Source organism: Balearica regulorum, chromosome 9, assembly GCF_011004875.1.
Source record: "Balearica regulorum gibbericeps isolate bBalReg1 chromosome 9, bBalReg1.pri, whole genome shotgun sequence".
In the NCBI taxonomy this organism is placed as follows: Eukaryota; Metazoa; Chordata; class Aves; order Gruiformes; family Gruidae; genus Balearica; species Balearica regulorum.
In genome coordinates this window covers 16,962,672-16,987,922 of record NC_046192.1, presented here as the reverse complement: position 1 = coordinate 16,987,922, position 25,251 = coordinate 16,962,672, and the positions used below count along the sequence as shown (strand labels likewise).

Genomic DNA, 25,251 nt, shown 5'->3' with positions numbered 1-25,251 from the left:
TTGGGATGAGGCAGCTGCAGGAATTGGGACTGGACCTCTAAGGAGAGGGTGGTGATGGGGAACTGCAGCCCAAGGGTGCTCGTGCTGGGGAGGGGATGGGACTCATCAAGTTTGGCAGAGGTGGGAGGACAGGATGGGGTGGTTGGGTGGGTTTGGGTTGCTCACGAGCTGCTGTGGTCTTGGGGCCAAGCGTGAGGGGCTTTGGTGGTTGGTATTGACACCCAATGGGGCAGCACTCCATAGAGACGGAAGTTAGTGTGGTGCTGATGGGGAACATCCCACTTCTGCCCAGGCAGCGTCCTGCCCTCTAAATGAATTTGTGGAGGTACTAAAAGGTTTGGGATCGCCCTCTTTGAAGCACAGAGAGATGTCTGTAAGCGAGGAGGAAGCTTTGGTGTGTCTGTTCTCTTTGTCCCGATATACAGATGTGTACAATGGTCAGTTGAAGCTGAAAAAGGAGAAACTTGAAGCTGGTAAAAAAAACCCCCCAAGTCTGTCACTCAGCCTGTCATTTGGAGCATGGGGCTTGTTGCTAGAGGAGGCTCTTGAGACCAGTGGCCTAAGATCCAAAGGCAGATGGGATGCTTTTGTGTGTGTGAGGAATTATTTCAACGCGAACAACTATTGACAAAAGAAGAAAATAAAATTGGGAGCAAGATTAAACCTCCTACCTCAGGATTAAGTCAATCTTTGTATTTTGGACACTGGAATGAGATGGTATCTGGGGCAGAAGACTCTGAACCTGCCTGTTACGGAGGTTTTGCGTCATCCTTCAAGCCACTGAGAACCGAGCTGGGTTGAAGGCAATGCACCGGGGGAAGTGGGTCAAGTTGCTGACTTCTTTAAGGTTCCCCATCTTCCTGGCCAGCTCTAGTGTTGCCTTGCTTGGGACCTCAATACCTGGCTGAGGAAAGTAGACAGAAGCCAGTTGTTCTGAAGTAGCTGAGGATAAGGAGCAGTATAGATTATTGTGCAGGTCTTGTCAGGTCTTCTATACAGGAGTAAATGCCAGCACTGAACTGGAGACAATCCGGATGTTGACAGTGTGTCTGTGGGCTTCCTTCTTTCCTGGGGCTGTTTGCTGTGCTCTGAAGTTGATTGATCTCACATTTCTCTCTCTGTCCCTCGGGTTGTTGTCACCACTCTCCTGAGGGATGAAATGAGAGCTGCTCTTCCGATGCCAGACAGGGCTGAGAAAGGGGTGTTGATGCAGATTCTTCCTGGGTATTTGTGATCCAGGATTTCCTGCCTTTGGCAGAGAAGTGTGTCTTTCTCTTCTACTTTTTGCTCCTGCAAAGTCCTGAGTGCCCACAGGAATAGTCTGTTGTTTACAGAAGCAGCAGCAATGGTAAGAAGGTTTTATTTTTTTTTAGAATGTAATATTGCAGTTGCATCCTGGATATGGAAATCCCAGTCTGCTGCTGAAATTGCTGCAATAGACTTTAATTTAGAGATTGTCAGGACTGTAGGAAAAATTATCAGAGATTGGCATCTCTAAAGCACAGTCTCACACTCCTGTTTCTAACCTGCATGTGTTAGGGAGGATGTGTTTCTCTGTGGCTAAGGGCAGGTAATCCTCCCGGCCCCAGGTGCACACACTGAAGGCCAGGTTGCCTTTTATTTGCTGTGCAGATATGACTTGAGTGCTGCTGACCTGGGAAACAACCCTTTAGTACTTTAGCTGCAATAGTCTCAAGTTTTTAAGTTAGCACTCCTCTTCTCTCCAGTGTAATTAAGCAAATCATTGCCTGCGCATGTGTATGCGTGTATGCATCTTTGTGGGAACCCTTGCTGAGCTGGTCTAGTTCAGCTTGCTCCTCTTTCTCTCCTGCATCTCAGGAGCATGATGTTTGAGCGTGATGCTCTGCAGTGTATGCACTAGCCTTTTTTCCTAGATGGATTGATTGGATTTCCAGTAAAGACAAAGTCGGAAGTCTAACAGCACTGAGCATGCAGCGCAGTGCTCCCTGGCCCTGCCTGCTGTGCTCAGCTCCTTATACGGCCAAAAAAAGGAAGAGGAAAAGAGGGCGCAGCGTGAATACCAGACATACGATGCATTCCTCCCAGCTGCATGCTCGGAATTTGCTTTTCCCTGGAAAGTGGACCCTCTGTACATCCATTAATTCAGGCTCTGTACTGTTTAGCAAGGAGAGGGAAGCCAGCATTGAGCTGGCTCCAGGCAACACTTAATTGTCTTGTGTAAGGGAATTGCTTTTCTGTGGGGGTTTTTTCTGTCTTTGGTGGGGGACAGAGGAGGGAAAGGGGCTGGGATGAGGAAAAGGAGAGGAGACTGGGTTGTCCTGAAACTTACTATGGCTCCTGGCAAGCTGCATGCAGGTAGACTGCAATTACGTCTATTTTTCTTGTCCTAAAAATCAATCTGATTCATCATTAGCCTCTGCCTTTAAATTATATTTTCCCTGAATAGCATCTTCCAGTTAGTGGGAGGCAGAGAGTAGATTAGGGAATCGATCCTGGTACTTCATTCATAATCTGGCTTCAGCCTTCCCTCTGCGTGCGGCCTTCATTGCTTGAGTAACTACAGGCATGAATGGCCAGCTGGGCTTGGGGGCTGCTCTTCTGTGAGCTTGGGCTGTAGGTATGAAGCACAGGTCCTGTGTTTGAGATACGGGCCCTGATATCTCAAAGCGTGCCCAGGTTTCTGAAGCTTGAGTTTAGCGTCCTCTTGAGAGTTGGAATGAGGAAGGTCAGACCAGTCCATCACCTCTCCTGGTGTGCCACTGACTCATGGTGTGCAGAGACACCTCCTTCAACAACAGGGGAGCTGAACCACCATGGCAGGTATTGTGGTTTCCTAGATTGTTTGGAAGCCAAATTGTGGACTAGAGGCCACAGCAGAGTGAATCACGGTGCTGCCTGCCTGCCAGCACCTGGGGCCACGCTAGCAGGGATGCCTCCAGCCAGCCTTGTTTGCGCTCACTTCCAAAGAGAGACCTGCTCCATGACCATGGATGTCACCTGTGCTTCCTGGTGCATCTTTCCATGGATGCTGTCTATGTTGCCTGGGGGCCAAGCAGGTGGGAGAATTGAGCAATTGTTACTCAGCCAAAAGGCATTTCTAGTAGGGGAAAAAACAGCCTAACAACTTTGAGTCATGTTTTATTGCCTTGGGATCAGAGTGCCTGGAAAGCAATTCTCCACTGTCTCTTCACAGGCCCGGTGGAGGTGATGATGCTACTTAATTTCACAAGTTCCTTTCATCTAGTTCGTGTGCCGTGCTTTCCCATCTCAAGGATGGGCTGTGACAGCACTTGACTAAGGCAATCTGTAGCTTTGTGAGGGTCCCATCTGTTTCCCTACTTGACAGCTGGGTTATTCCATGTTACTTGCCTTCTTGCTTTCCTGTAAAACCAAGCACGTTATTAGGACCCAAAATAGTAGCTCACCCAAAATAGTAGCTCCTCTGGGCCATTTTATAATAGGAGAGTGTTTCATGATGACAAGTTCCAGCATTGCGTGAAGGCAAAGCCCTTTTATACATGCAAGGAAATAGCAACAATCTGCTTGCAGGTCATGCATGGCTCAGCTCTTTGAACTTCTACATTATCAAGTGTATGCTGTCTCTGTTCTCAGAGACTTGCTTTGCAACAAGCACTGTAAATTATCCAGTGAGGATAATAGAGGAGTTTGATGGTAAAAGAAAGAGGAATGAATGGCAGATTTATGCTAATGAAAACATCTGTTGAGTATTGTTGTTACTCTTTCTTCATCTATCCCCACATGCACCAGAGGCTGTTTAAAGCCAGGTGGAGTAAAGAGACTTTACTTTTCTTTTTTGAGTGGACCTTAGGCTCTTGAGAACTGATAGCTATGGGTGCGAGGCAAAACATTTGGGGTAGAACTGACAGGTTCACATAAGCATGTTCTTGAGCACTTTGCAATACCTGGGACTTCATGGTGCTCCTTCTGCTTTAGCCAGAGCTCCCTGAGAAGTTGGACAGTGGGCTTGGTGAGGGTTGGATTTGGAGTGCCTGAATTTCTTGCTCTTTATGATGGCATTGATATGGATGATGGCTGCCAGGTGAGGACAGGAGATGGGTACGCTCATAGCATCCCGTGGGAGGTGAGGACAGTGGTGCTGGACTTGCAGTCAGGTTCCTGTGCTCATCTGACTTCCTCCTGAAGACGGGCAGATCCAGCTGCCCTGTCTGCTGCAGCTGGTGCTGGATGAAATGTGGGAAGGGAGCTGTGCTCAGGCAAAGCCCTAGCTGCGGGTCGGGTGTTGTGGCTATGTTGTGGGAAGCCAGTGAGCCTTGTGGGGGAAATGGGTGTCAGGGCTCCACTCCTGTGTCCCCAGTGGGTGTATGGCTTGTAGAAGGTTTTCAGATGCTGCAGATGCCTGACCTGTGTGCATGGTTAAGGACCATCATGCATTTTGCAGGTACTGAAGGGTCACAGCCTCGCTCTCTTGCTTCAATTTCTGCTAGGTTTAAATGTGAGTAAATCTCCCCCAGTTGCTTTTGTAATGCAACAAAACACTGGAATTAGTGGAGAAAGAGACAGGTGACTGGTAAATATTTCTGTAAATGTTGTGGTGTTTTTTTTTTTCAGAATGTTATCTTCTTGCTGGGAAAAAGAAAAAGGTAATTCAGTAAACAAAGCAGACATGTTTGCACCCTCCGAGTGCAGGAGAGTGCTGAGCTTCTGTTGTTTTTTCTTTATTTATATTTTTTGTGGTACTGCCTTAAGGTGTTTTACCAGAAGTAGGGGCCGTCATTATTACAGAATCCTGTAAAACAGCTGTAATAATTGCACAGTGTTCTCTATTGCTATCAGTTTTATAATTATTCATTTTTTTTAAAAGCCATGAGGGACTGTCTCTGCACACATCATTGATTTTGCTAATAAAATCTTATATTTTAATGGTATGTTTCATTGGAAAAACATCAACTGCGCCATAAAATTAAGACTCATAGTATCATAGGAAAGGAATGTTTCCTGTTGTCTTGATGGAGAGATTGATCTAGATGGATTTATTTGGCTGCTTAACAGCTATTGGGAAAGGGTACAAAATCAGATGCCTCGTCTCCTCTGCTCTGGCCTCTGTGACCAGGGGTTTGGAGTTCTGTGTGCAGCTCTTACTCTTCATTTTCTCAGCAGGCTGCTGTGGTGGTCTGATGTCCATCCCCTGGGTCTGTCCGTGGTGCAGAAGGATGCTGCGTGGCTGGTGCTGAGCTTGGTGTGACTACAGGAACATAACTAGCCACGTGGCTCCAGCTCAGCATCGTGCCAGAGGCTGTGCCACAGCGAGTGCTTGCGTGTGTGGACCACTGTCACCCCCTTGCCCAATTCCCTTATTTCATGGGGCATCAGCTCCCCCCCTCAGCCTTGATTTAATTTCTTCCTTCCAACCCACAAGAAGCCCGATGCAGCTCCTGGCTGGCAGCTCTGATCTTTGCCAAATTGTGCCTCTGCTTTCTTAAACGTCTCCGAGTTCCCCCAGGCTCCCCAGGACCGCAGGAATTAATGTGCCTGGCACAGAGGGATGGTGAGGCTCCTGGGGCTGCCATCGCTCCCTGCCCTCCTCGCTCAGTGGAATGTGAGGACTGGGTGATCCTTGGTTTGCAGAGGGGGTCTCAGCGCATTGCTGATGGAGGGTGTGCTGGAGGATAATGTTGCACAGGTGTGGAGGTGATGCAGCCCTGTGCCTGTGCAGCTTTACTTGCTGCAGGGAGTGGGGATGGTGCTTTAAAACCTGTTTGAAAGGATTCCAGTATAAGGTATGGGGAGGGGACAGCCATCGGGCCACGGCCACTGTGTTGTCCCCAGCGGTCCCTCCGTGCCAGGTGCCTACCCTGCTGCTGCCACCACAGGTCACTGCTCAGGTGGAGAATGTTTCTATTCAGGGTATTCAAGGGTCGTGGGCAGGTTAAACTGCCTCCATCCAGCATCACCTAGGACCTGCTTGAAAGCCCCAGGCTGAGCTTTCTCTGGCCCTTGCTAGCTGAGCTCTGCAGGAGCCTGGATTGGCAAAATGTTGTTGTAGACCCAACTGCAAGCCCAGAGCTCATGAAAGGGTCCAGAGTGAGGTAAGCCTGTGCTCTGCTCTAGTTCATTTTGCAAAATGCCACCCTGCCATCAAATATCTTCTCCCTTGTAAGGCTGCAGTCGGTGTTGAACTGGCAGTCAGAAAGCTGCCGCTGAGCCAAAACTCCAGTCTTGTATTTTGCAGTAATTAGCAGGTTTGAGCATGTCCTTAGTTCAGCAAAAAAAAGCCAGGAGATGACACAAGACTGTATTTTATTGTATTTATTTAGAGAGCAAGTGTGTGTTGTATTTCAGGGAATGTTTAGTGTTCAGGTTCGTAGAGCTGAATCTGATTTAGTTTTACAGGAGACAGCCCAGTTGTCCGTAGCAACCTGAAATTGATTTCCCCCCCTGCCTCCCGAAAGCTGTTCCCTCTTGAATCATCCCTTTAATTTAATACAACGAACAGGATGTCCCTGCATGCAGAAACTTTTTTTTATTTTAACAAATAACACAGGCAAAAAAAAAATTTCGTATTTGAGCAACAGCCCCGACGCAGTCTTTATTACTGCTCGGCATTAGTCCTTTCCATGCCGTTTCCTTGTGCTTTGTTTCAGGTGCTGGAGGCCATTATCAGTATTGGTTAATCACCGCTGCCACCGCAGCGAGACCTCCCCCTGCATGCTCTGGCCACCTTGGCGGCATTGTCGTATTGGCAGCAGGTCCCACTTCAGCATGAAACCCTTCGGGCTGCCCTGTTCTCCCTGGCCTCTGCTGTGTGGGTTGGCCTGGTGTGTGCAAAGTGAAGAATATGTTCTTTGTGGCGTGCGTAGCGTCGGTCCTGTGTTTTCCCCTTACGTGCAACGGTGCCCGCACGTGGCTCTGGTGATGGCGTGCATCGACGAGCGGGGCGAGTGCTCCTTGCAGCAGCAATGCACTGTGCAGCTCTTCATTCCGATGCGAGGGGAAGGGATGAGGCATGCTGCTGTTCAGGGCAACGACATTGTTGTTAAGTGTCCTCTCTACCTTTTGCTCATTAGGGTGCTTAGGGCCGGGAGCTGCTGGTGGCTCTGCTGCAGAGACCTAGCGCAGGTGAGATGGCTGCCTTTGACATACTGCTGTTGGTGTGTATAGCCTGCGGCGTATACAGGCTCGGACATAACTATGTGCTCCGTGTTGACCTTGCTGAATATTTTAAACTTGAAAAGCATTATAGTACAACTGCTTAGAGTCTTCTCTGACTCTGGTTTCCATGTTAGGTCGCTGCTTCCATTGAAAGCTTTTTTGTGTGTATTTCCAGCTGAAGCAGTGGGGCTGCTTCAGAGGAGGCTGGTTGGAAGGTGTTTGGGAAGAACTGCAGTGCTCTTCTATTCTTGTTGATAAAAGAAATCTGTGTCCTTGACATCTCTGTGGTGCCTGAGGACTCCAAGGGAGTAACTTGCCTTGTCAGAGGAGTGCCAGGGATGAGGAATTTGGGACATTTGTGGTTTTACTATCTCGAACACTGACTACATTTTTACATTTTGGAAGAGTGGCAGCTTGCACGTGTTCAGCAGAGACTGCAACATTTTTCCACAGTTGCTTGCCCCTGGTTTTTGCACACCATTGCAAGACAGCACAGACTTTCTCCTGTACTCTTATTTCTTGCCCTTCTTGTTATGGAGTTGTGAGTTGGCGGAGGTGTTGCTGGGCTGGGGCAAGGTGTGCTGTGGTAGCCGTTGTCCCATCGGAACTTGTCCCCATTGACTGTTCCACACAAAGAGAAGCGAGCAGCTGCTTGTATCTATGCTTAGGCCATTAGCACAAATTGCACCAGCCTGTGCTGTGAAATGTCTGCCTTTTCCTGGCTTGTTTTCTGAAAAGGAAAAAAAAAAAAAGACAGAAAAAAAGTGCAGAAAATCAATATGGCAGAGCCTTCGGTTGTGTGTTCAACTGCTGTCGCTTAGAGAGGAAACCATGTCAGTCAACATGCCTGTTGTACAGCACTTGTTGAGAAGATAGTTATTTAATCTTTCTGTTTTTTTCACATCAGTCAAAAAATTGGTTTATTTAATGTGCATCATCTGAACATTTCACTGAATAAGCTACCCAAAAAGGTTAATCTCCAATTCTGTACTGCTTTTACTGTCACATCCAGCTGCTTCAAAGACAGTAATGAGTGTATCTCTAATGATGATTTTCAGATGCAGAGGTAGCAGAGGCAGCTACTACTTTCAGGTGCCAAAACTTAAAGGGCTGTTTTTTCAGAACACTTCATGTTGTGTAGCGCTGTACGTGGTTATAGTACAAGTCTCAATTAGAGATTGAACAGAGAATCTCAATCCATGACTACTAGTTCTTGTCTCTTCTGGACATGGTCTTTCTGTGTCTTTAGCCAGAAAAGGCACAGCAATAAACATCTGGGGAAAATTTGATATATGTGACTTTCCTCTTACTGTTCAGGAGGTTTATGACAGAGGCGTAAACAGGATCTAATCTTTCAAAGTGATGCTCAGCTGCCAGACCACAAAGCATCCTTTCTTGTCTCCTTACTATTGCCTGCCTAGCATGCTTCCCATCTTCTAAAAAACTGAATGAAGGTGAGGAGGCTGCTGTCCCTCACAATTGCAACTTCCTTTTCCACACGACGTGGCTTTCATACGCCACCAGCAAGTAGAGTAGGCGTTGCTCCAGGTCTGAAGGAGCTTCCATGTGTCCTTGTTTGCATTCCTCCCTTCAGCGGGAGCACTACCTGCCTGAGAGTTGGGTTTAGAGCTAGATACGACCTGGCTGGGATGGGCAGAAGTTCCTCAACTGTTGTCTGTAACTTCTGACAGCAGGATATTTGTAAATTTAAATGCTTCCTCCCAGAAGTATCAAAGGAACTAAGGCCACTTTTCAGCATGAACTTGAAAGACTTTCGCACACTAGTGCAGCAAGGATTGCCATGGAGAACAAAGGCTTTTGCTAATCGCTTCTAATGCCTTTTAAGTTTATGCCTCAATTTTTCCCTTTTTTCAGACAGCCTCCCAGAGCACTGAGACTTCAGTGACTGACTCACCAAATAATTAACAGGAGGAGGACTCCATCTCTGAAACTTTTGAACACCTCTTTTAATTTTCTTAAACCAGTCAGTACTCTGGCCAGGTTCCAGTTTGTGTAATTACATTTGACCTAACTTAATCCCTTGGCAGTTTCAATTGCATGTGGTAGTCATCTTGGCTCTCTGTCCGGGGCTGCCATTCAGTGCTACTCCATGGTTTTCAACAGCTGTTGTAATTCAGCCATAGAAATGGGTGTATTTTCTTGTTGGAAGCACTCCTCATATCTGTATCCATTGCTGAACAACCTTATCTCAATAGTGTTTTGGGAGGTAGTACGTGTGATGCTGCAGATGATCTTACTGAAGTCCTTGGAGCTACTTTCACCCTTAAAGACGGACATGTATTTAAACTGTTTTATTAGTTGGCCATCGTACATTTTGAGATTACTTTGAGTTCTTAATCTTCATTGAAAGACATTTATTGCTCAATCTCCCCAGCTACTGTGTGCTGTAGGGACGTTATTGGTGCAGGTATTCCTCTTTAGCCTTGGAAACAGCACTGCTGTTATCAAATCTGTGCTAAATGGGAGTGTGTCACCTTCCTGTGCTGACAGCAGTTGGGCTGGCTGTAAGTGTTGGCATCGGTAAGAGTGGAAATGATCAAGGAAAGCAAAAGCCCAGGGCAGCTGAGAAGGGTTGAAAAGGAAAAAAAACAAAAACCCCAAAACATCCCAAGTGGAAACTTGGAGATGGACAAAGTGCAGTAGCAGAAGGGATAGTTGGACGGATCGTGCAGGCAAGAGAGAAGACCCTAAGTTGTTGCATTGGCACATCCTTAGATGTGCAACAGGCATCTTGTTTTTTGCAGCAGATGGCAAATTGAGGGGTTTTGGAAAAAGCATGTTTGTTACAAAGCCACTCGATACTTTGGGGCTAGCAGCATCCCTTATTGAGGGGAGACAGGAATTAGACGGAGTGGTGTCCAAAAGTGATCAACTGGTGAAAGATGCTGTTGTGGCAAATGGTTTGCTACTGTCTGGCTCTGTTTTTCTGAGAGCCTTCAAAAGTGGGAAGGCAAATGTTTCTTAGAACACAGATTTATCAAACCTTCCCGGTGGTTGTCAGAGAAAATGTTTGAGTGGTGGCACATTGATGTATCTACAGTCATTGATGTTGCTTTTGAAGATCTGTTTGAATGTTAAATAACGGGGTGGAGGAAATTGCATTTTAGAGTTGTTGGTTTTTCCTTACTACTGGACTGTCTGCCTACCAGCCTAAAGACAAATCTTTTCTTTTTCTTATTTCAGAATACTTTATAACTGGGTGTGCCTGAATGCATCAGCCTTTGGATGTGAGCATCTTCTCTGGAACAGTCGTGTGATATCCTAGCTGCCTGTTCTCTCGGGGTAAGAAAAGAAATACACATGCAGGGACACAAGATTAAGAACGTGCTTTGGGCAGAAGTAGAATGGCAGAAAGAGGGCAAGTCACACGGGTGCCTCAGCTTGTAAATTTTGGAAATAGTGAACTTGTCATGGAGAGAGGGAACAAACTGTAAATCTGCCCACTGTAAATAAGACAAATTACGAGCTTAAGTTGCAGCAAGAGAAATTTAGATGAGACATTAGTAAATGATCTCCTGCATTAAGAATAGCTGAGTGCTGGAGTGGATTGCCTGAGGAGCTTAGGAACTTTCAATTGTTGGAAAGGTTTAAGGGCAAATTAACAAAGCTCCATCAGATGTGTTTTTAGAAGAACTGATCCTTCCATGTGGTGGGGAAGTGTACTAGATGACTTCTGGAGAGTCCTCCTAACCTGTTGATGGTTAGAAATTGGAGAATGTGAAATTCTTATCTTAACAACCTTATTCAAAACTGGTAAGGTAAAAGGCAAAGCTCAGTGTATCTGTGCAGAAGGAGCTTCCTGGTCTGATGATGAGCTTTGATGCAACACCAACTAACTCTGGTGCTCAGTGCCTTTGCTACGTGAATGGTGATGTTCTTCTGGAGGGAAGTGTAAGCTCATGGAAAAGGAGTTCAGTCCTCAGTTGTTGTCATGCAATGTAAACTTGTGATAAAAACAGGAGCCTCTACTAATTCTGGTTCCTTTGTAGCAAGTTCCTGGGAGTTTAGGTCTCTTCTGTTATCCATGTAAGGGCTTTACTCTTACTCTCAGGTGGGTAATCTAATCTATTTTATTGTGACATGAGAAGACAATGGTACAGATACAGGTATACTGAGCAAAGTATGAATATCATGTGGAACACACAGGCAGGAACCAAATGATTATTTTTCCTCTTTGTTTCCAGAGGCTGATGAGATGGTGGAGAGTTAACTTTTCTTTTCTTTTCTTGTTCTTCTGTTCGTTTTCTCCACTGTGTTTCTTTGTCCTGTCTTGACAGCAAATGCAGCAGGCTTTTGCTGTGTTTAGAAAGGCTAGCTCACTAGCTGGGTCTTGAAATTATGTCCTGAAGAGGGCCACTCATTTAGTTCCCTTGCTTCTTCCTCGTTCCCTGGGAGCTGCAGATGACAAACCTAGCCTGGCCTTAGGCAGCCTCTGAGCCGTTATCATGAGAGGAGCGGGGTTGCGGTGCTTCATCTTCCTTGTGTGGTTAAGAAGGATAGTGGGATACCTGTCCGGTCTCATAGGACACCTGAAATTCAATGGGAAATTCTTTGACCTCCTGTTGGGCTTTGGGATATGTTTGGTTTCTCTAATATTTACCTTTCATCCTTAATGTCAGCAAACACTGGTGTTTCCCCTGGAGTTATACTAGTGTCTTATTGTTTGTTATCATCTTGTGTTTAGCAGAGATAAGCTGTTGTTTCCCAAGAGTATAGAAAGATGGAAGAAACTTTCAAATAGCTCTAAGAAATGCAGATGGTGTCAAGAGAGAAATAAGGGGATGCCTTTCTGAAGTCACCTTTGTACATTTTTTTCTTTCCTTTTTTTTTCTCTTGAGCTTTTCAATTCCTGCAACTATCTGCTCAAATCTTGAAAGCAGAATGCGTTCATGGAAAGATACAATTTACTGTGTGCCCCCTGATCTTTTGATCTCAATAAATCAAATAAATCTAAGACCTTGCAGTTCACCTTGTTGCAAGGACGGTTATTAAGTTGAAGGGTTGTACCAATGGCAGTGATGGTTTTCCAGCCTTGTGCTTTTTTATTGTTGTTGTTATTATTTTTTATGATTCTGACCTTTTGGACTGGTCAGGGTAAGATTATTTGCAAAGAATACCCCATAAATATGCCTGTCAGGACCTGAGTTAACATTCAGGTGTTTCTGCTTAGCAAAAGAAAACAATATGCCAAAGTTCAATTTAGATTTCCCTGCAGAGCTGAAAATAATGACAAGGCTCACTTAACATGGCAGAGATGAGTCCTGCCACCTTTATGGGAGTGGTTGCTGTATGGTCCCGCAGCACGGTGCAGTTATGTGTTGGTTAACTTGCTGGCTGCACCTGAATATTTGGCATCTGGCCTCTTGTGCTGGGGCTGACTAGGGGCAGAGGAGCCCCAGGTGTGTCTCCCAGCTCTCTGAGGTGCAAACTCAGTTGACGAGTAGTTTTATTTGATTTTGCAACTGAAAATTTTTTTCCCTAATGCTGTGCTTCTTGCTTGCACCTGTAAACAAGGTTTTGTGGAGCTGCTCTAAGCTCCGAGTCCTGCAAAGCGTTCTTGTTTCCATCCATGCGCTCCAGAACAGACATCTTGCTCTGAGTGCAAGCTGTCATGGTTGCAAGTGTTGCTTAAGAAAGTCTCGGCACGTCCTGGTGTGTAGCACCCTGTGGGTAGCTCCTTCTGATCTTTGAGCGCTTTGGGAATCCTGGATTTTGGTAGGCAGCCGGTTGGGTTTTCCCCTCTGTGACTGTTCATCAAAACAGTTCCTAGATGTCTCCCACCTAACATTTGCCACTGAGGAGGCTTGCAGCATTCAGTGGCAAGAATGCTGCTTGTTTGTCGGGAAGTATAATGGTGATTATCGATGTTTCTGTGGTCCTGTCAGCAGAATTCACTTCTGTGGATGAGAGCAGCACAAGGAGTGAAGCTGGGAGCCAGCAGCTGCTATTTAAGCATTAACCTGCAGTGTTTGAAAACCACACCAGTCTATTGTGTAGAAATGGTCTCTCTGTAGAGCATGGTCGTGGATGTAAACATAGTTTGTCAGAAGCATGTGGCTCTTCTGAGGTTATTTTTTTCCCCTCCCTTCATAGATGAGAAAGTGAAGGTGTTGAAGACCTCTTGCTTTATCCACAGGAATAAGCAGCAGAGCCCTGAGGTTGGGTCCGAGACCCATGGGTTTGGCCAAAAAAAGAAAAAAAAAAAAAAAGTTACATGTGGTGAAAGGCAGTTTGTTTGCTGAAAAAATTATGTCATCAGTTGAGAAAGCAGACTGGGACGGGATGGTGAAATAACGGTGCAAAATGCAATGTGACTTGTGGAAAATCACGCGGCACCTCAGTGACAAATCCCCTGCGACAGCCTAGCGGCTCTGGATCCAACTCTGCAACGCCGTAACTTGCAGTGGAACAGATGGGTCTGGTTCCTTGTCAGCATCAGCTGAAAACTTTAAAAATAAAAGAAATAAATTAGTGTTTAGACCTATCTGAAAATCCAAAAGCTGTTCCTCCAGTGCCCTCTAAGTAACATAACCTTTTGCTGGATTTCCCTGCCTTGCACATAAAACTAGAGATATTGGGGAAAAATAGATGACTGAGGGTGGCAGAGCAGTGCCTTCACTGTGCGCTGCTGCACCCTGCCAAGCCTGGTGGCCCTGCCATGAGTTGGGCAGAGGTGCCCACATCCCCACCGATAGCTGCTGTCCTCGAGGTGCCAAGGGGAAAAGTGCTCCAATATGCAGGAGTTATGCATGGCCCAGATGCTGACTCTTTTTTCTTATTCCAAAAGGGACTGGCAATTAGCAGCAGGGGTAATAGCCACCTTGAATTAAATCGTATGGAGGCATGAGAAATAGTAGGGTACACTTGGAAATATCATTGCATATATATATTCTTCTAAAGAAACATGTTGAAGATGCCATATCCATAAATACTAATAAGGCTGTTTGATTCCAATTTTCAGGTAAGATTAACATTTTATTGAGTATTATATCTGTCACATTCAATGCTTTAGTGTACGATCCTCTCAGGCTTATTAGCATAATTGCAGTGCTTAAGCAACAATAAAAAAATTCAACAGTAAAATAGCAGTTAGCACAGGCAATTTGTTATCAAAAGCTTTTACTTAAGGACAGCTTTTGAGCATATTTATTATCAAGTTAGGACTATACATTATTTTTATTTAGAAAAACAAGAGGGAGACATAGGATTTTTTTTTCTTAATGGCTAAATCAGAAAGCTTGAAAATTGATCACAGCCTTTTTCTGTTTCTTAAAATCACTCAGCAAATTCACTTGGGATGGGAAGTTGAGATAATGAAACAAACTCAGGTCTAGAGCAGGGTTGTGGCGTTAATAACTCAGCAGAACAATTTTGCTAAGTCCTGAAGCCATCTTGAGTGCCCTTTCAAAATTCCCTTCTTGTGTCCCAGGCTCTGAAGACACTGTAGTCCCCCTCCATAACTGATGCACTGTCATCGGAGCAGTGCAAGGGCAGTGGTGGCCCAGCCTTGTGCCCCAATGGTGGCTGCAGCCCGGGAGGCGATGCAGCCGTGTGCTGCAGGGACGATGTGCCTGCAGAGGAGGGGAGGGACCAGACGGGACCTGCAGGAAGATGGGACTTTGCGGTTGGTGCTGGTTGTCTCTGAGGTTGGAGCGGAGGAGCATGGTGTGACTCCCCCTGTTTCTGTTCTCCCTTTGAGGACACATAGGGGAACAATCCTTTTCCAGAAGAGCTGTAGCAGAGATGTGAATGTGTGTGTGTTTGTGTGCAAGCACCTGCTTGTGTGCATACATGCGTGTGTGCACATACACCTAGAAAGTTCCTGTTGATAGCATGGCAAGATTTTCTGTGTATGTTTTAATTTTCAGCAAAAGGCATTTTGAGGGCTAAATTTTCAATGTGCATTTAAAATTCAAAGTTGTATCTCACAAATGAAGAAGTAAATGAGTTTTGAACAACACAAGAAGTCCTCAGATAAAGAGGTCCATCAAGAAAAGCACAAGCATTTGGTGAGAGGAAGACTTGCTGTGATTGCTTGTGATTCCTTTGATGGTGGAGGCTGTTTTCAGACCCCTCTCTGCTTGAGTTGCTCCTCTATACCCTTCAGCTTCTGCTTGACTTTAGATTGTTGCCCTCAGTTGTCCTTGTTCCTCAGACTTATGCTTACTTCCAGCATCCCTATATTCCTCCCCATCACTAAAACTTAGGGTCTTTCTCTGCTCATGTGTTTTCCTCATCCTCCCTTGTTCTGTGAGACCTCCTGTGCCTTGTGCTGCCTTTTCAGAAGTTGCTCTACCATCTTCTTGATGGCTGACTAATGGTGGACCTGTCACTGTTTGTCATTTTGGTGGTGCCCGACACCTGTGGTGAAGAGCTGCCACAGCCTGGCAATGCCTTGATTGGGTTCATGGCCTGGACAAGCAAGAGGGGTAAACATGTCTGGGTTTTTTTGCTCCCATTTTGACTGTTATCTAAGCTGTCGCCATGAGGAGAAGTGAAGGCAGCACTGCCCCAGGGCAGAAGCTCATGTTCATAGTGAAACAGGATGTGCAAGCAGGTTGTGGGAATTGGGAAGGGAGTACATGGAAACAGGTGAAACTAAACTGGGCACATATTAGAGAAGTGATGTGCTTGTGGGGTCCTCTTCACAAACACCCTCTTCTGTGAATATGTGAAATTTGAGAGGAGCTGGTTGTTTCAGATCCCCTTTTTTGGGGGTACAAAAACCCATGTTATTCTTCAGAGATAAACTGTATGTTTCAGATTCTTGGGTAGTTGTGAGTATTGTGTTGGTATACAGCTCACTCTCACGAAACTGCCTAGTACTGCATGGTGTTTAGACTTCCTGTCAGCCAGAGAGCTTGGTGATGTTCCTGGGAAGATTGAATACAAAGAAACCGACAGCGGAGAGCTAAACTTCCCAAGAACTTTGCTCTCAGTGGAAATTTGGCTGTGATTTGAATTGCAGTTGAAATATGCGCTCTCTGCCTCTGTGGTCACCTCCAGGAATGGGGACTCCTTGCTCTCCCAAGAACAAGCAGGCTCCTGCACGGTCCTACACGTCCCCACTATCCCTCCTTCTGGTTCTGCTCATCTGGCTTTAGTCGCATCCAGCACGTTAGCTCCCTGAGCATCTCATGTTTACATCTAGCCTTGTAGCTAGGTAGTGGTGAATGTCTTCTGCTGTGGCCAGGGAAGCACCCTTCCAAGTGCTGTGCACAGGCAGGCAGAGGATTCTCGCATCCATAGGAGGAGCTGAGGGAACAGGGAAGGTGCTTTCTTGGGGTGCTGAAGTGATTGAGAGCATTTCCATGTGGCTCCTACCTGAGATCTATAGTCCTACAGCAGTTTAGGTAGGAAGGACCTTGCAGGTGTCTCGTGCAGCCCCTCTCTCAAAGCAGGGTTAGCTTCAAGGTTGGGTGAGCTTGCTCAGGGCTTGTCATGGTAGTGGTGGTCTGGTGTGATCTGTAGGGATGGTGATGGTGTGTGCCTTGGTCAAAAAGAAGCAGCCTTATGGAGGGCTTTGGAGGCTGTAGTCTGATGATAAGGGAGTGGAGCAATGATGTTTCTGGGAGGGGGTTTGTATGAACGGTCAACCAAAAGCCAGAGTCTGAGTGTTACAGTGGCACAGGTCCTACATAGAATTCCCCTTGTGAAGCAGGGAACGCCATGCCCAGCTCTGCAGGATCAGTGCTGCTCGAGGCTGGCTGCCACCGTAGCTGCTGGGGAAACCACACGGCTCTCGATCAGGACGGATGGGGAGGGATGATGGGAGGAGAGGGTCAGCAGCTGGAGCTGAGGCTGTGCGTGAACACGTCTTCCTCGAGGAGGAAAGTGCCTGCATGTTTCTTGCAGGGGAAAAAAATTGGCTGAAAGAATTTAGCAGTGATAAATGTCATAAAAATACTTATGCTGGAATTTGTAAAGCCTGGAACATCTGTTCTTGACAGTGCTTTGATCATGTTGTGAGGCTTTTAAAATGATACTTCCATGAAATAAGTGAGATCCTTATGGCTGCAGGATTCCTTTCAGTACCCTTTTTTTCATGCAGCAAAAAGGCAAATTTCACAGGGAACATTACATGACTTGAAACACATATTTTAATGGTTAGTATCAACCAAACAATGTTTTATTAGGTGCTAGAAAAATGTTCCAGTTACATACCCCAGGAAGCAAAAGCACTCTCATTTACTTTTAAGCTTATGGGAGCTGTACTTTGGGAAAAAAAAAATAAATCAATAATTCATTGCTTGTATATTACTGTATTCAAAACCAAAACAAACACGGTGAAATGAGCTTAAATATTTTGAAGCTGTTGTCAGAAAAGGACCTTTTTGGGTTTTGTTTCTAGGCAGAGGTGCAGAGTAGTTGGGGTCAGCGTGTTTTCTGAGGGACATGCAGCAAACAATTGAGAGACACTGACAATTTACTTTCCTTGGTGCACTGCTTTGGGTTGAATAACTTTTTAGTCATCTGCTTTTCTCTGAGGAATCATCCGTTCCCATTTCCTCGTCGTTTTAGCAGGCTTCTGCCTGTTGCCCTTCAGGCAGCTGCGCGTTTGCAGCTGCAATATTGTGATGCTGAACGTCTCCGGTGTTTTAAGGAGTGCGGAGAGCTCCCATCGCAGACCTGGGTTCTTTGCGGTTTGACGCCTGGCAGGAGGATTTCTGTAGGGAAAAAAAGTAAAAATCTCCTGGGCTGTGTTTGCAGATACGAGAAGCAGCAGGAAGGAGGGAGATGTGGAACAACGGGGTCTCCTTCTCTGCTGCCTTCGTGTGTTTGTACTTGGCAAATCCTTTCCTGCTGCTGCAGCCAGCAAGTCCGGCAGCTCCCAGCGGGGTGCTGGGGCAAGGCTCCTCAGTCCCGTCTCCCCTTCCCTGCACTGGATGGATGAACGGGGCTGCGTGTGATCCCAGGGCTCTCCCTGGCAAGCAGGAGCCTGGGGCAATTCATGGTTTCTTCATTTAAAGACTGCCCAAGCTGCGAAAGGAGAAAAAGTTATGGTCATGAATAACAGTGAAGGAATACAGCTGTGCTTTCTAGAAATGTTCTGTGTGTCAGGGGTTAATTTATAAAACTAAATTGTTTAATTTCTGCAGCACCCAACAGGTGAACAGGCGGCTTATTACTGTGACATATCCATTTATAGCAGTTTTCCTTCGCTAACACCTGCGTCTCAGTTCTGTTACATGCTTGTGTTGTCTGTTAATTATTTACCAATGATTTACAAGTACAGAGTGCAAATAAAATGCTTTTATGCTGAAGACTGCATTGTACCCCTAAAATTCCTGGGATTTATGCCATTGTACTACCAGGTACAATCCCATCGTCGTGTCTGGGCTTCTGATGGAGGACTCCTCATGCGTGGATGAGCAAGAGGCAGCCTCCTGCCCATCAGAGCCTGCACGCAGAGGGGCTGCGTTGTTAGTGAAGGGCTTGCTACACACATGGCTGTGGTGTATGAGGGGATCTGTGTCCTTTGCTTCCTTGCAGATTGATTTTTGCTGTTTTGAGTGACTCTCTTCCCCCCTACAAAGGCTCATTCTTCTTCCTAAGTGATGGCAGAAGCAAACTGTTTAAAAAAACCCACTGTGTGAGTAAAATAGTATAAAAGTCAAGTAGCAGATCGAGTTCTGACTCAGCTGGTAACTTATGATCCTATGCTATTTCTGTAACATTTTTAGCTTATGACCAAATTTTTCTAATATTAGGCCATCGCCATAGAAAGTGTGTCAGTCCCAGGCTGCCAGAACCTATCAGTGTACAGAATATATACATTTCTGAGCAAGTGTGCAGGAGCAGTCCAGTAAGTTCTTTGATGTGGTTTTAAATTGCTGCAATTTCTTTTTTTCTTTCTTTTTCTTTTTTTTTTGTTGATTGACTTAGCAAGCAGTGCTGTGCAGAACAACATAGCTGCTTTTTGTTTCTCACGCAGTCAGGCACCGAGCTCCCGTCCCCAGCTGTGCCTCTTGCAGACTGGAGTTGCTTTACGGGTAGATTTTTAGCTGGTGTAAACTGCTCTAAGTCAATTCAAGCTGTACTAACTATCTGGGTTTTATGGAAGTTGAGAATCCGGTCATACAGCTCATGATTTTAGTAAGGAAGGAGTTCTGGAGATGGTTGTCCTGTTCTAGGCAGGCAAGAAAGTACACGCAAAGTTTCTCTAAGCTCAAGGAAAGCGTGTGTGAACAAATAAGCATCTGTGTTGCAGTACAAGAGAAGGTGATTACTGAGGAAATCTCAAAGTTTACAAGTAGAATTTTTTATAGGTTGAAATCTGCTGTGGTTTCGGAGTACCTAAGGACACTTAAAATAATGAAACTCCAGGCAGCCCAGCCCAAACATGCATGATACACAGCAGCAAAGCAATCGTTGTGTTTAGTGCTACCAATCAGCTAGGTAATGCAACAGCTGCTCTGGGATTTTGCATTTAATTTTTGTCTGGATAATACCGAGGAACGCAGGGTTAATGATCTGTGTCCTGTTCCCCTCCAAAGTGCTTTATTTGCACTTTGTGGCTCCTTTTCACGGTTCTTTGCAGCAGCCCCAAAATGTCAACTGACCTGAAGAAATTGACAATGGATGCTTAAAAAATCCAAAAGAAAAGCTAGAAAGGATGTTGCTTTCTAGCTTTTCACGTGAACACCTTGTACTCAGACTCCCTTTGATTAAGTAACCAGCAAAACCTATTCACATGTACTCCAATTAAAATTTAATGAAGCAAGAGGATGTATTCATTTGTGCTGACTAATGCGGGAGGAACAGATTCCAGTAACTCGGCTCTGCAAGCCCTTTGCTTCATGTTCAGGGCTCGGTTTACTAGAAAGCTCCTCAGTGCCTGTAGAGCTCCTCTGGCACAAACAACCCTTGCAAGTCTGGGTTCTTGCAGTTATAGCGAGAGGCGATGATAGCTTATACAGAAAATAATGTGGCTTTTTTTTGTAGGGCAGAGCCTTACCAATGAAGCCCAGCTTGGCCTATTGCAAGAGGTGAGGCAGGGCTCCTGCCCTAACGTGCTCCATCGAAGAGGTCAGGGAGTCACTGGATGTGTGCGTTGTATCTGCCTTTGCATGAAAACTCTCATCAAGCAGCGGTTGGATAAGTGGAGCATCACGTAGCAATAAGGGAAGCCCTATTGGCCCTGATTTTTAAGTAGGGAAATTGGTGCTCAAGTGAAGGCTGTGTGACAGGTCAGCTGGTGTCAGAAAATAACCAGGCTTCTAGTGCCTCTGCTGCAGGTTTACCTGGCAGCTGCTTTGGTACTTGCGTTCCCAAAGGGATACGGCCCTGCTTTACAGAGCGTTTCACTGCTAAAATGTTGCTCCCACCAGTGAGGAGAGCATGAGCATCTGCGAGGACAATGAAACAACCTTCCAGGAGTGGTGCAGAGACTTGCTTACTTTCACACTGTCCCTATCTCTTCCCGAGCATTTCCACCTCTCAAGCTGCTACAGAGCTGCTGCATCATCTTGCAGCCAGGATGGGGGTTGGAGAAATGGTGTAAGAGCTCGTCTCATTGCACAGTGCTCTGTGGCTTCAGCTCTGCATGGAGATTGATATCCCACCTCTGGAGTGGCATGTGGCAGCGGGGCGATGCTGTGCAGCTATGTTAAATGGCATTTTTGGATCAGTAATGAAAGATCCTGCTGTATCCGCTCTTAGTAATGGGTTGGGTGACAGAACGGAAATGCCATGGTGGAATTTGCCTTTGCTGCTGACCCTTGCACGACACACAAGAGCTCCTCATCACCAGACTTTTGTTGTGCCTTATCCAGAATACAAAGCAGTGCTTCATCAGCATGGCTGGCTGTTTTCCTTCTGGTTTGACTCAGCAGCAGAACAGCAGAAAACTTTCCCGAGGTATTGTGAATTTTCCAGTTATCATCCGCTTCAATCCCGATTCCGTCCTGCAAAGGCTCTCACTTGCTCTGCTGCAATGAAGTGCTGAAGAAGCCTTCAAGGGGAGATGTAACTCTGGAGCTGAGATCTTGTGCTTCGTTTTTGGCCTGGAACAGTAAGCACGAGATTTCTCTTGAAACCTTCTTTGTGTGGCTTTCTGAAGAAATAGCTGGAAGGAGGAGACCTGTCAGTTGAGCTCTAAACCAGAAACCTATTGGCTCTGAATATACTGGGGACATTATTTAAGGTCAGTTGATCTGTGAGAAGGCACGACTTATCTAATGCAGCCTAAGGTTAGTTATGCAACAGGCGGGCTGCTCTTTGTTGTGAGGAACAACTTCAGCGTGTGCCTGTGAAAATCAAAGGTCTTGCTGAAGGCGTGTTGTGTTCTGGCTGGAAGTTGTTGGGTGTCCTTCTCTAGTGATTTTCCTTCTGTAGTAGATTATCATCGCAGAAAAGTTTCCAGTGGGAAAGGCATTCAGCAGTTGCAGGCTGCAGAAGTTGAGCTGTTAGTAGGTGTATGCTTTGGCAGGGTGGTGGTGCGGGACTACATGCTTATGGTATAGTTTCAAACCAGCCTTTACTTCCTTCTCTTCTCCACCATATGTCTCTCTGTGTCATAGACCAGATCGCTGGATTGTCTAGATGTCTCGATAGGGCAGTATTTTTAAGGTAAGCACTGAAGAGGGGTGTTTTCTGACCTCTAAAGGGAGAGGTCTAACAATTTGCCGTTTATATTGGTTCGAAATACAAGATTTGCAGCGTGTTGGCTGCATGACACTGACATCTCCAAGGAGAACCTTTATTCCCTCTGTCATCTCGTATTAAAACACGCTGCCCCACCGAAGTGCTGTTATCTCTCCAGAAAGACTCAGCATCACTCAGCAAATCAAAGAAAGGGGATTTTTCTTTAAATCTAGGATTGGTCTCCTGTGCCTTGTGGGTGGATAGGACTGAACAGTTCTGGGTATCCAGTTTTGGGTTTAAGCCTTTGTGCACAGTGAAAAATACTTTATCACTCGTGCAATGCTAAGCATAATATTCAGCGAGATTGCCTGACGTGCTTGCAGACTGCCTTCTTTCTGTGCTTTTTATTTGTGTGGTGTGTGTTGGGAGGTTTAGTGTTTGCAGAATGAGGATATTTTAACTAGCTTTGCACAAATATTGGTCTTGCGTGGTTTGTTAGCTGCGCAGTCCTGGGCAGAACTAGGGAACGATGAAAATAAATATCTTCAGCTTTTTTTTGAGGACTTTATGTAAGAGATGGAAAATTTAAACCTTAAAAGGAAATAACCAAGGTATGTAGTCATAAAACGTTGTTTTTCCTAGAAGTTCAACTTTAGATATAGATGGCTTGGTGAAATCCAAATTAACTGTGGAGGAAAGGTGATGACTGTGATATGGTGTGACAATGGGGGTGCTTGGAGAGCAAACTGGTCCGGAGCAAATTGGTGTGGGTATCTCAGCAATGCATATGCTCTGAGCTCAAGAAGAGTGTTCACATCTCCCTGGATGCAGCTTGGGACCGAAAGGGTTTTTCCTAGTAGCCTCTTGCTCTGGAAGTCTTTCGGCTGTCCAACTCTGCGTTCCTGTAAGCTCCCTTTGAAGTATGCTAATGTGTTACAGTTAATGAGATATTTCCTTTGCTTTACAAAATCAGACTCCGCCTTCTCCCTTCTCAGCATCCAAAATGATTAGCAGTTTCTGTAAATCCAGGCCTGTGGATTTTATGAGGACCCCTGACAGCCAGGGGTGATCATGTTCTCCCCGAGTGTTTCCTAAGTAGTAAGAAATCAACGCATCGGGGCGGGGGGGAGGCTGTGCCTCCTGACATCTATTAATTACACTGTCCCCTTAAGCCTAATGTACCAGAAAAGAGGCTGAAAAGCAAACCCCCTTGCCCTGGCTAATTTATATGAAACAAAAAAAATTGGCACAAGTGGATGTAAACTGGTTCCTTAAAAAAAAAATATGAAACTCTTGGTAGTTGGAATTGGAAGGAGCAGTTGCAAACAGAAATAAAACGCGCGGTAGCGTGAGATACTTGGCTGTACCAGGCTCCGTAAATGGTCCCACCGGCCCCGCAGTGCCCCACGCTAAATGCTGGGGAATAAAACATGTCCTGCTTTTAATGCTGCATCAAATGAAGGCGTTGTGGTACATGCCTGGGGCGATGGGCTGGGGGATAATTACTGTTTTCTTCCCTTATACTATAGATGAGATGATTTTGAAGCTTTACCATCCTGACTTCTGCAGCACATGTTAAGCTGGATAGGACATCAGTGTTAAGAGTTGTGGCACTTGTGGTTATGGCTTTGGGATTCCTTATATTTACTTTCTAGGGAACTAAAATTCAAAGCAGCTTTTATGGCTGTCACAAGAATACTGTCAGTTTCAAAAGAGGTGGGTAATGTGCATTGACCTTTAACTAATATGGCCATATCCTATTTTCTGTATGTTTCCAATTAGGAGAAGTATGTTATGATACTTTATTTTTTTTTTAAATTGTTAAAATAGTAAAGTTATTTAACTGCAAGACTACTTCTGCTTTTTCCCAAAATAAAGATAATATAATGAGTTGTTGTCCAAGGGCAGAAGTTTTCTTACAATTACTGTTATAAGATTTAATAATAGCACGCGCCATCTGCTGCCAGTGGTGGAAGAACAAGACCAAAGCCTGGACTTCTGTAAGCAATTTTAATTTGTAACTTGCAGCAAGGCTGCATGGCTTCATGTCCTTCTGGAGGAGAGGATGGGCTTCTCGGTTGCTGCTGCTGATCTTCTCCCCAGGCTTTTGCCTTTTTAGCACTGTAAATCCCATGTGTAATGTCTTGTTGTTCTTCAGTGTGGTGAGTTGTGTCTTCAGAGTAAAATCAAGGAAAGTGACCATGCCAGACTTGACCCAGCTCTGTCTGAAGCCGGCTGCAAACTCCTGGTTGTTACCGATGGGAGCTGGACTTCTTTGGGAAGACCATGGCTAGTTTTTTCCATGTGTTTTGATGGTGGTGGGAGGTGATGGGCACATCTGAGATGGAGAAGGGTCTCTCGCTATGCTGGTTTTGAAAGGGCATGTCCCTTCTTATTTTCCTAGATGTATGTTGCAAAATAATGTTATACCTTCGTTCCTAGGACTTGTGATCGTTTTCATGAGCTGCAGTCGATCTGTTGTGATCCTAGAAAAAAACAAAACATATTTTCCACTTTTTAAAATATACTTTGCTAAATAGGTATTTTTGTCAAATTGCAGTTTCCTCCAAAACATTTTTCTTTATATAGAAAATGGGAATCCACCTCTCCTAGACCTTTGCTAACAGCTGTTCTGCTAGCTAAATGTCACTGAATTAAAAAGAAACAAAAATAAGAGTATGATGTTTTTAAGTAAAGATTTTAGTTAACCATTTCCATCCCAGGTAGAAGAAATCCTTCTGTCTTTTGAATATTGAGATATTCTGGGGATTATCACCCTTTTATTTTACCTTGCAGAACATTGTAATACTACAACATTTCTGGAAAACTGTTACACATGTATGTAAACATGTTCATGTAAAGAAATGTGCTTCCCTGGTGGCTTTTACTGTGCTCCCTCGCCCAGAGAAGTGTTGGGGCACCTCTGTAGGACCCCGGGAAACTGAGCGTGCTGCTGGTTTTGGCAACTCAGCTTTTGGAGCTGACCTATAATGAAGTTGGTGCAATGGGATAGTTTCAGGTCAGGGTGCGTAGGAAAAGGGGACCTGTGCCAGCCTTTTGAAGGTTGCTTTGATTTGTTGCTGGGCACAGTGAGGGCTCCTGGGGTATTGTCTGAGGATTAAGTGCAACATTAAACATTGGAGCTGACTTGTCAAAGAAAGTGCAGTTTATCAAAATATAACTTAGAACCAACAGTTTACTACTAGCTACAGTAATTAATATGGAACATGACGGGGCCCATCCTTAATGTGCTTTGTTGTCTCAGCTTGCATTACTGCTGCTGGCAAGGCCGGCTTCTGAGGCTAATGAAGGACAGGGAAGAAAGAAATTTGTGCTGTTGTTAGCTGATGGTAATATTTCTCCAGGTCACACACTGTACCATGCATTGCATCTGATCGCAAATCTCAGCCAGGTATATGTATTCAGTAAAAGCTGGTTTTCCAAATTCTTGCTTAGAGAGGCAAGAATTATTGTTCACGCCAAGGTCACTTGGAGCCGATGACAAACTCTGTTAACGTTGGGATGGGGGAG

General features: G+C 45.4%; 1 protein-coding gene across 11 annotated transcripts in view; it reads left to right on the top strand.

Moving 5' to 3' along the window:
* The window catches only part of LPP (LIM domain containing preferred translocation partner in lipoma), a 334,675-nt gene that overhangs the window by 60,959 nt on the left and 248,465 nt on the right, over nt 1-25,251 (top strand). For 9 of the 11 annotated variants that reach the window (XM_075761264.1, XM_075761266.1, XM_075761262.1 and 6 more), the window contains one exon: nt 10,318-10,416. The exons of 1 other annotated variant lie outside the window; for it this stretch is intronic. The gene's annotated coding sequence lies outside the window, so the exon portion shown is untranslated. Of the gene's footprint in view, nt 1-10,317; nt 10,417-21,124; nt 21,149-25,251 lie in introns of those variants that run through there. One more of the 11 variants, XM_075761260.1, reaches the window with a different exon arrangement.